This window comes from Eptatretus burgeri, chromosome 7 (genome assembly GCF_056783735.1).
Source record: "Eptatretus burgeri isolate ZD-2024b chromosome 7, Ebu_testis_v1, whole genome shotgun sequence".
Taxonomy (NCBI): Eukaryota; Metazoa; Chordata; class Myxini; order Myxiniformes; family Myxinidae; genus Eptatretus; species Eptatretus burgeri.
The window spans coordinates 85,022,874-85,032,873 of NC_140967.1; the positions used below are offsets into that span (position 1 = coordinate 85,022,874).

General features: G+C 49.5%; 1 protein-coding gene and 1 long non-coding RNA gene across 7 annotated transcripts in view; one reads left to right on the forward strand and one right to left on the reverse strand.

The window, feature by feature from the left end:
• The window catches only part of LOC147023660 (uncharacterized), a 49,326-nt gene that overhangs the window by 26,972 nt on the left and 12,354 nt on the right, over positions 1–10,000 (forward strand). The window lies entirely within an intron of this gene.
• LOC147023661 (leucine-rich repeat transmembrane protein FLRT1-like) overlaps positions 1–10,000 on the reverse strand; it is a 39,386-nt gene that overhangs the window by 17,164 nt on the left and 12,222 nt on the right. For 3 of the 5 annotated variants that reach the window (XM_085889344.1, XM_085889343.1, XM_085889345.1), the window contains exon 3: positions 7,682–7,751. The exons of the other annotated variants lie outside the window; for them this stretch is intronic. The gene's annotated coding sequence lies outside the window, so the exon portion shown is untranslated. The remainder of the gene's footprint in view (positions 1–7,681; positions 7,752–10,000) is intronic. 5 annotated transcript variants of the gene reach the window in all.

The window sequence follows — 10,000 nt, forward strand, 5'->3', positions numbered from 1 at the left end:
CGTGTGCTCGGTAGTCGGTATTAGCTCTGCACTGTGTTTTCACTTTTATGTTTGCTTTTTGTGTAAATGGAATTGTGTTTTCTTTTTTTGTGTGTGCATTTGGTGGAATTGTATTTGTGTGCTTCCCGTGTGCCGCGAATAAATGTGCTTTATTGTTGAACTGTTCTCCCGCTTCGCTTCGTCTTTTCCCCCATTGAACCCTCATCTTGCTTCACGTAAAGGGTTGGTAGTGGGCTGAATACGCCCGATAATTAATCGAACCGTCGAGGTCGACGATAACACCGCTCGGTTATTCTGATAGTACGGAACGGGTCGCTTAAGTGGCCCGTGTCCGAAGTCGACCTGCGGCGAGGTGCGATCGCCCGGTCTACCCTCCGCGTGGGTACTTAGGTAGGTCGAATTTGGCGAGCAACCCTATCCCACGCGGGGGCTGATTGGCTCGATCGCGGTGAGACCGAAAGGTCCACCCGTGACTGGTTCCCGGCGTTAGTCCGAGAGGGTCACGACTGGATTGTCCGTCCGGTGGGCGACGTGCCGCGATTCGAGTTACGTGGCCGTCAGCACGCCGGCGGGCGCGGAATCCGCAACACTGGTGTCAGGTCGTGCGATACAAATTCATCGCCCTCCTCGCGGCACTGGTATTGGAGAGCGGGACAACAGGCTCTCCTGTCTCCAGCGAAATTCACGGGAATCGGTCCAGGGGTGAGAGAAGCGACCCCCGATTCCCTCCAAATGACGAGCGAGCAAATTAACCCTTTAAGAGAAGCAAGATGGCGTCTCAAGGCGAGCGGGAGCCGGGGGTATTAGAAATGTATATGTGTAATAATGTAGAGTCCATGGTCCAGGATGGAATCCCCGAGCAGGAAATGTTGATTGTGCAGGAACACGGACTCGCCCAACTGAACCCAGGGCCCGAGGTGGGTGCGGCAGCGGCCGCGGTGTATGACACCTCCCCCCCAAGACCCTTCCCCAACCCTTGCCGAAACGGCTCAGCTGAGTGCATCCAACATGGCCCAGCTATGCGCCATGCTGGCGGCAATGAACAAACAAATGAATGAAGTGAAAACGACGATGGATACAAATACAAATGAAATGAAAAACGAAATGAAAGGCATGAACGAAAAGATGGATACAAATACAAATGAAGTGAAAACGACGATGGATGCGAATACACAGCAAATGAGGGAAGAGATGAAAAAGTTCCGGGGTGAGACGCAGAACATGGGCCGATGCCTGCAGGCGGGCATGAAGGCCGTGACAAAGGAAATAATAGGTGAGACAAGGGAGGTAAAGGGTGAAGAGTTGGGAGAGACACGGGAGATAGAAAAAATAGAGGAAAGACTACATGAGGAAGACGGGGTAAGTGACGCGCACACACACACGGAGGTAGTGGAGGATAATGGAGGTGAGCTCGCGGAGCGTGTCGGGACCCAGTGCGAGCACCTGGATGGCCTCCTCCAGGAACGAGGGGAGGGAGTATGCCCCCTTGAGGTGAGTCACGACCAGGTGAGTTCGGTCGTGCTTTGCGAGGTTGAGGGGGCGAGTGCTGCGAACGGGTGCACGGAGAGCTTGGGGGGTATAGAGGCCCCGGAGACCCTTGTGGGGACTCGAATCCCCAGTGTGGTTGTCCCTGTGTTTGTGGTGCAAGGTGTGAGTGCGTCCCCGTGTGTGGAAGCGACCCCGTGTGTGAGTGGTGTGGTGGCGATGGTGCCGGAGTGCGTGCTTCCCAGCACGCCGTGTGTGGATGAGGCACCGTGTGTGAGAGAGGCCGTGTGTGTGGATGAAACGGCCAGTATGAGTGAGGCACCGCGGGTTAGTGCCCCCGCGTGTGTGGATGAGGCACCGTGTGTGAGAGAGGCCGTGTGTGTGGATGAAACGGCCAGTATGAGTGAGGCACCGCGGGTTAGTGCCCCCGCGTGTGTGGGTGAGGCACCGTGTGTGGATGAGGCACCGCGGTTGAGTTCCCCCGCGTGTGTGAGTGAGGGACGGTGTATGGATGAGGCACCGCGGTTGAGTTCCCCCGCATGTGTGAGTGAGGCACCGCGGATGAGTGCCCCCGCGTGTGTGAGTGAGGAACCGCGGGCGAGTGCCCCCGCGTGTGTAAGTGGTATGGTTTGTGTGAGTAGTGAGGCACCGTGCGTGAGTGAACGGCCGTGTGCAAGGTCGCTGTGTGCCAGGGAGACCGTGTGTGTGAGAGAGCGGTATGTGAGGGAGATGTCGGTTGGCATGCGGGAGCACGCAGCCGCATCTCCCGGTGTGAATGTGATGGAGTGGACTGTGTGCGTCGTAACACGCAGGTGTGCGTGGGTTGAATGGAGGCGACGACGGAGACATGGGAGGAACGAAAGCCGAGTAGCGGCTGTAGTTGTTTCGGGGACCGTGCCGGGTTCACCCAGCAGTGAGCACGCGGTTCGTGCTGTGCAACGCACGAGACCACCACGTGCTCGCTTGCGAGAGTGAAGTCCCGGTCCGGAAACGCACGCGGTGGATTTGCCGATCCCGCGGACGGACAAAGTTTAGGCAGGTAAATGGATTTGGACCGGACGGGTTCTCCACGCGATCGTGTGTGTTGAGCTCCAACGGGCAAAGCACATGTGTTCGCGTGGGGAACCCCTCGAGACGTGGAGCTTGTGTTTTTTTTTTATGCGCACGGTGACGTCATGGCTGCACGTGGGGTTGGAATCCGGCAGGAGGGGTATCTCTGCCGGATGGTACCGTCCAAGGAGGGACGAGGTACACGTGCAGCTGCATGACGTCACGGGCAGGTGTAAAGTGCGCGAGCTCTGAGTTGCCGCGCAGGTGCTGCGCATGGAAAAAAAAAAAAAAAAAAGGAAAAAACAAGCCTCACTTTCGGGTGCAAAGGATTCCTGGGCAAGGGGTGGAAGACCCCCTTACCCTGGGCACAGGAAGGAAACTAGTTAGGGGGAAGGGTTAGTTTAGTTAGACCGACTCCATGGGGCAGGGGTAAGTCCTCATGGAGTCCGTGGAATGGATTAGTTAGAGGAATTGTAGCCAGATTTAGGTTGGGAAATAAAATGGGATTATTTTGGAGACCGTGACAGACTTGTGGATGTGTAGAGGGGGTGTAGTTTAGCGACGTAGTGTTAAAAGGAACGTGCTACTAGTTTAAGGGACGACGTGGGAGCACGAGTTAGTTAGGGGGTGCAGTTAAAAGGATGGCAGAGTTCAGCGGTGTGTGTGTTGAAAAGTTGGTGAGTGAAGTGGAAGCATGAGGTGAGTACTTGTTGAGTGAGTGAGGCCAGCGGGTCTGTGTGAGTGGAGTGAATGGGGAATGCATGGTGCGATGAGTGATTGGGGGGAGGAGTGACTCCCGCCCAAGGGACCCCGGGGTCAGTGTAGAGTGAGTTAGCTGGGTTAGTCAAATTGAAATATGGAGGTCGTTTTGCTGTTGGTGGGAAAGTAGGCTCGAGACCCATTTGGAGGGGTGCAGGAGCCCTGTTGACGGGCTTGGGAGCGTGGCTGCGAAAGGTGAGTATCGCTGAGTGGGTACCCCGGGCACCAGGCTAGTCGGCCGCGGTAGGCCATGGGCCCATGGGGGGCCGGGATAGAGTAGTGGGCACGGGTGCGCCTGCTTGGTGCGGGGGCCCGGGGCGCCATTAGCCGCGTGGGCAGTGTTGTGGGCACGGGTGACCCTCGAAAAGGGGCCCGGGAGGCCGGCCTGCCACGTGTGCGTTTCAGGGGAGGTGCCATGGGGGGCACTCCCCGGTGTTAGGGAGCTGGTAGGCTCGGAGGCAGTGTAGTGCCCGGGGGTGCCATAGCGGGAGATTCGGCAGAGGGTCGTGCCTGCCGGAGGGAGCCACGTGTCCCAGCCAGGAGACCGTGTGAGGGCACGGAGAGAAAATTGGGGGGCGAGGCCCGAAATTGTGAGGACACCAACACAGGCGACGGGAATCTGGGTTTTTAGAACCAATAGTTTAAGCGAGAGGCGCTTGTTGAAAGCCCCGGGGTAGTTTAACAGTTAAATGGTTAGGGTAGATTAGGAGATGTACCCCTCCGCACCATCCATCCCCTCGCTCTCGTTGTGGGCCGCTGGACCCACTTTGGTTATAGATCGCCGAACTCTGGGGAGGCCATTCTGAGGCTTGAGTTGGGCCTCGACACAGGACGTTAGCTCTCCCTTATTCCCCTCCGGGAAGGGAACGTAGGGGTTGTGAGTAGGCTAGGTGACAGAATAGGTTAGCCGAACAAGGACGATAAAGGGGGTTAGGGGACGATTTATAGTGGGGGAGTAAAAATAAAAACAACAAAAAAATAAGTTGGGGCTAAATTGGGGTTTGACAAATTAAGGGAGTGGGTATGTACAGTGACAGGCAAAGGCGATAGGTTGGGAGGGAGACGGGTAGGTAGGTCCGAGCCCGCCTTCCAAGTGGCCAGCACCACCGCACTCCCTCCACCAACCTCCACTGAACGGCAAAGGCTGGCCAGCTTCATCTGCAGCTGTGGTACTTCAAGGCCTGTGCCGGCCAGTTCATCTGCCAGCTGTGTTTGCCTGCAACGGTCTTCTTCTGCGGGCTGTGTTTGCCTGCTGCCTTTGCCATGCCATGCCCACTGCCCCTGTTCACCAGCCCCCGTTCAATTTTTGCTTTGCCCCCCCCTGTTCATTTCCATGTGCGCCAGGATCAAGGCAACAGTTTGCAAGCTGCAAGAACTGCCCTGTTGGCAGCTACAACACGGGCCTGCAGTGGCGGCCCGTGCACCGTGTTTGTGTCCATGCATCCATTCGTTGTGCTCATTGCGTGTGCCACTTGAGCTGGCACGGAGACTACGTTGTGCAGCCCATGCACCGTTGTGGTTCACTGCGTTCAGTTCAAAAGGGAAGGCCTTGGACTGCGTGTGAGCAGCCAGCCACGTTCCCTGTCACCTGCATTGTTTTGAGCCAGAGACTGCATGCGGGCAGCCTGGCTCCCTGCTAACTGCTTTTCTTTTGCAGAGTTCAATGATCCTGGGCCATGGTTTAGTGTAAAATTTGTAAGTTAAGGTTAAGATGTACTGTACATATGAGTGCGCCCCCGGCATGTATGTCTTAGCGCCGGCAATTTTATTTAAGTCGTCCGTGTGAGTGAGTTTGTTTAGGTAGTTCCGCAGCCCTCAAGTTATTTATTTTGGGGACACGAATACCATGAATGTCGCACTCAGGGATCCGTAGGTAAAATGTACTAGGGGAAAACTACACATGATGGCACACGAAAATTTGACGACTCGGGACGAGTCTGTAAAAAGGGAAGGGGGTGGTGTTGTGGTTACCAAATTCGCAAACCACCATTCAGGTCCCTTAGGTGAGGTATCTCGGTAAGTGCATGTGTAGTTAGGCCCAAACCCGTTGTCTAGTGGGAATACATGTCATTTATGCGAGCTGCGACTCTTCAGGATAGCCGTTTTTCTTTTACTATCTTTATTTTGGACCACCCGCCATGATTACCATCACAACCACAACATCAACCACCGACCACAACCACCGCTTCACCACAACCGCCACGACCTTCACGTCACACCTCGCAACCGTAGCATCGCCACCGTTCTTGCCCCGCTGTGGGTACCGGTGTTGGACTCGTGCAGGGCGCACGTTGAACAGCGTGTACAAAATCACGGATTTTGTGCTTCAAAAACGGATCAAAAACGACACACGCCCACTTTTTGCCGTCCAATCGGTGAGCGAGGGGAAATTTGGCCCCGCCTCCAGAACGATCGATATATGCAAATTTGTGGATCAAAAAGCCTTCACGCCCACTTTTTCTCGGGCCAATGGGGAGCGAGGTGAAAGGTCAAAGGGAGGGGGTCAAAGGCGAAGCTACGGGGGGATAAAAAGGACGGTGTTCGTCAGTCAAGAGAACGAGAAGGAGTCGGAACAAAGGAGAACGAGAACGAGAAGGAGTCGGAACGGAGGGGACGAGTGTGGAAGTCTGGAGCCCGAAGCCTGCAGTGGCTGGAGAAGCTGAAGAGAGCCGGACGAGGGGGTGCTCGCGTCGGTGCCAGGAGCTGCACGCCCGAGGGAGGCCGGCAGCGCGACCTGGCCGAGGTGGAGACGCACACCAGGGATAATAAAGATCCTCTATACCCCGAGCATCAGCAACCCCCTCCTGTTTCCCCCCGCGCTGAGATAGTGCGACCAAGGGGGCCCCGTTCCCACCCCCTACCAGACACCGTCCACGAGGCCCGCGGGTTGCGGGGCCATCGCCGCTCCGCGTCTCATCACCAGACGGGTAGGCCCGACCCGGTCTCGGCCTCAGGCCTGCCTCATTCTTGGGGGATTTCTTTTCCTTGGTTTTGGGTATGTGTTGTCGGCGCCGTCTGTGAAGTAGAATTGTATAAGTGTTGCCGTGTGCTCGGTAGTCGGTATTAGCTCTGCACTGTGTTTTCACTTTTATGTTTGCTTTTTGTGTAAATGGAATTGTGTTTTCTTTTTTTGTGTGTGCATTTGGTGGAATTGTATTTGTGTGCTTCCCGTGTGCCGCGAATAAATGTGCTTTATTGTTGAACTGTTCTCCCGCTTCGCTTCGTCTTTTCCCCCATTGAACCCTCATCTTGCTTCACGTAAAGGGTTGGTAGTGGGCTGAATACGCCCGATAATTAATCGAACCGTCGAGGTCGACGATAACACCGCTCGGTTATTCTGATAGTACGGAACGGGTCGCTTAAGTGGCCCGTGTCCGAAGTCGACCTGCGGCGAGGTGCGATCGCCCGGTCTACCCTCCGCGTGGGTACTTAGGTAGGTCGAATTTGGCGAGCAACCCTATCCCACGCGGGGGCTGATTGGCTCGATCGCGGTGAGACCGAAAGGTCCACCCGTGACTGGTTCCCGGCGTTAGTCCGAGAGGGTCACGACTGGATTGTCCGTCCGGTGGGCGACGTGCCGCGATTCGAGTTACGTGGCCGTCAGCACGCCGGCGGGCGCGGAATCCGCAACAATATATATGTATATATATATGTATATATATATATATATATGTATATATATATATATATATATATATATATATGTATATATATGTATGTATGTATATATATGTATATATATATATATATGTATATATATGTATGTATGTATATATATGTATATATATATATATGTATATATATATGTATGTATATATATATATATGTATGTATATATATATGTATATATATATATATATATATATATATATATGTATATATATATATATATGTATATATATGTATATATATATATATATATATATATATATGTATATATATATATATATATATGTATATATATATATATATATATATATATATATATATATATGTATATATATATATATATATATATATATATATATATATATATATATATATATATATGTGTATATATATATATATATATATATATGTATATATATATATATATATATATATATATATATATATATATATATGTGTATATATATATATATATATATATATATATATATATATATATATATATATATATATATATATCTCAAAAGAACAATCATGAAAACACTGCATCATCTTGATCATCATTCATCTTTATCGTACATATGGGTTTTGATCATGCATACTGCATGCATTTGTTGCATTTCATGTACTTTGCAACATGCTGCCACAAACTGTCAGTCCTTGAATGCGTCTAATTGTCAGAATGCCTTTCATTCACTTTAACCATCCCATCACTCACCTGTTCACTGCAGTAAAAAGAATGCCAACCTATCAATGGGCCTCAGTGGCCTGGCATCCATCACCAAACCCTACATGCATTCACAAAGGATAGAAACACGCATTTGGTTGGCTACTGGCAAGCAGTAAGAAACATTTTTTTTTTGAATTGTCAATGCTTTTTCTCTTAATGTTTCATTCAATTTACTCTCAGGTTGAAACGCAGAACACATGATTAGAGCACAAGACATTTCAATCCTGAATTCATGAGTCGAAAAAAGTCAAACTTCACAGGACCTGAGCATTCCAACTGAATCTCTACTCCATCATTTATGTTTAACAACGATGCACTTAGAGCTGAAAGCTGAACTCTGTACATCTACAGGAACTAGTGAGCCTGTCGGGCACATTTTCTGGAATCAACCCAAGTCCTAGCACACAAAAGTACGAAGGAAATGGCAACGAAATTGTGGTTACTGGCAGGCCATTTTGATGGGATCCCTGCTGCCCTAATTGCTGCCACTTGCCATTGCCTTCAAGTTATTTTGGATAACTTGTAAGCCCCTTAGCCTATGTAAACAGCTGTACAGACACAGGCTTGCTGTGCTGCTTGCCACACAGCCTGTTTGCACAGCTGAAACTCAAGCTGCTTCACCGCCTCATTGCCTCTGCTCGTAGACACGGTCTCACGGTGTCCAGGTAAACTCATCATGATGATGGCACGTAGTGTGTCTGCAACTTCCTTGTGTTTAATAACGTGAGTCCTATTTCATTTCATCAGGATCCAGGTGGGGGGCTTCTTCTTTCTGCCATCATTGAACGGCCTATTATTTGTTCTGTCACAGAAATTGTTCCATTAGGAAAAGGAACAAGCCAGTTTCTGCTAAAATGTTGCACATTTATCTGTAAACAACTGCCAAATTGAATTCGCCCCTTAGCGATAATAATGTCCTTTCAGCACAACTGTCGCAGGCAATTGAGAAAGACTGAGTATCAACGCCGATTATCTGTGTCACACCCACTTGAGAAGTAGCACTGAAAATGTATCAGGGGCCAATGTTAGGCACTTCACATACAGGGCAGAATGGGGAAACTAGAAAAGGAGAGGTTAAAACATTTGTGTTTCTCTCGATTTTCTTCTGGGCGATGAGTGTTAACAAGATTCAAATGAGTTATCTCCGTTGGCAGGAGTCTGAAATCCATCAGTGGTAGATGTAGCTAAATGTACTGTTGTATATGTCAAGGTTAACATAATTGATGGAATGAACTCTTATGGTAACTTGAAACGGTTTTACCATTACAATTGGTTGTGACATACTGTATGTCACCAGAAACAGCAATGTAACACATTTACATATGTACTAGCGAACCTGCTAAAGGAAACAGAACTCCATTATGTTGCGATAGCATCTTCTTCTTTAACGGCTTCAATTATTCCCACGTTCTTGTAAGGTTGCCCGGGGGAAGATTTTGGCCCAAGTCTTTCACAAACCAGCTCACCAGGCATGACGCTCGAGAAGTAGTCGTCAGGGAAGGAATTTGGAATCTGTTCAGGATACCGGCAATAGCTCACCGACTCTTCACGAAAGACACTGTGGGATCTTTAACGTCAACTAATGCAGCAGACGACTCCATGTAACGTCCATCAGAACGACACACACGTTGATGAATCATTAACCTCCACCATCGAAGATGGATGGAGGTTACTGTTTTCACCCCTTTCTGTTTGTTTGTTTGTTTGTTTGTTTGTGAACAGTATGATGGAAAAACTCCTCGACGGATTTTGACGAAACTTGGTGGGGGGGGAGGGTTAGGTATGGTCCAAGGATCATGCCATTAGATTTTGGACTTGGTCCAAAATCCAATATGGCCGCTATGGCGGCCAATTTGAAAAAATATTTGAATTTTTTTTTTTTGCATTTCTACATGTTTTAAGTGATTTCCAACCCCCCCCCCCAACAAAAAAAAATTTGTTAGAGAAAAAAAATTTTGCAAAATTTTTTAAACAAAATTTCGATTTTTTTTTCTTTGCATTTCTACATGTTATAAGTGATTTCCAACAAAAAAACATGCCAAAATTATAATTGCGGCTGATTTTGGAACTTCAGGTGGATATACCCACGTAAAATCAATTTCTGTCTCAAGGAATCCAGTTATGACGAATGAATTGAGTATGTAAAAGTTAAAAGTAAAAGGGAAAGTTGCAAACTATAACTCTGTGAGCACTGTTGACGTCAAATTGAATGAATAGGATATCAGGTTCACTTCAGTGACCTAGCAGTATTGGTGGCGGAGGTTTTGCACTCTGCCGAGTGCTCCCCCTCTAGTTCGACATGTGAAA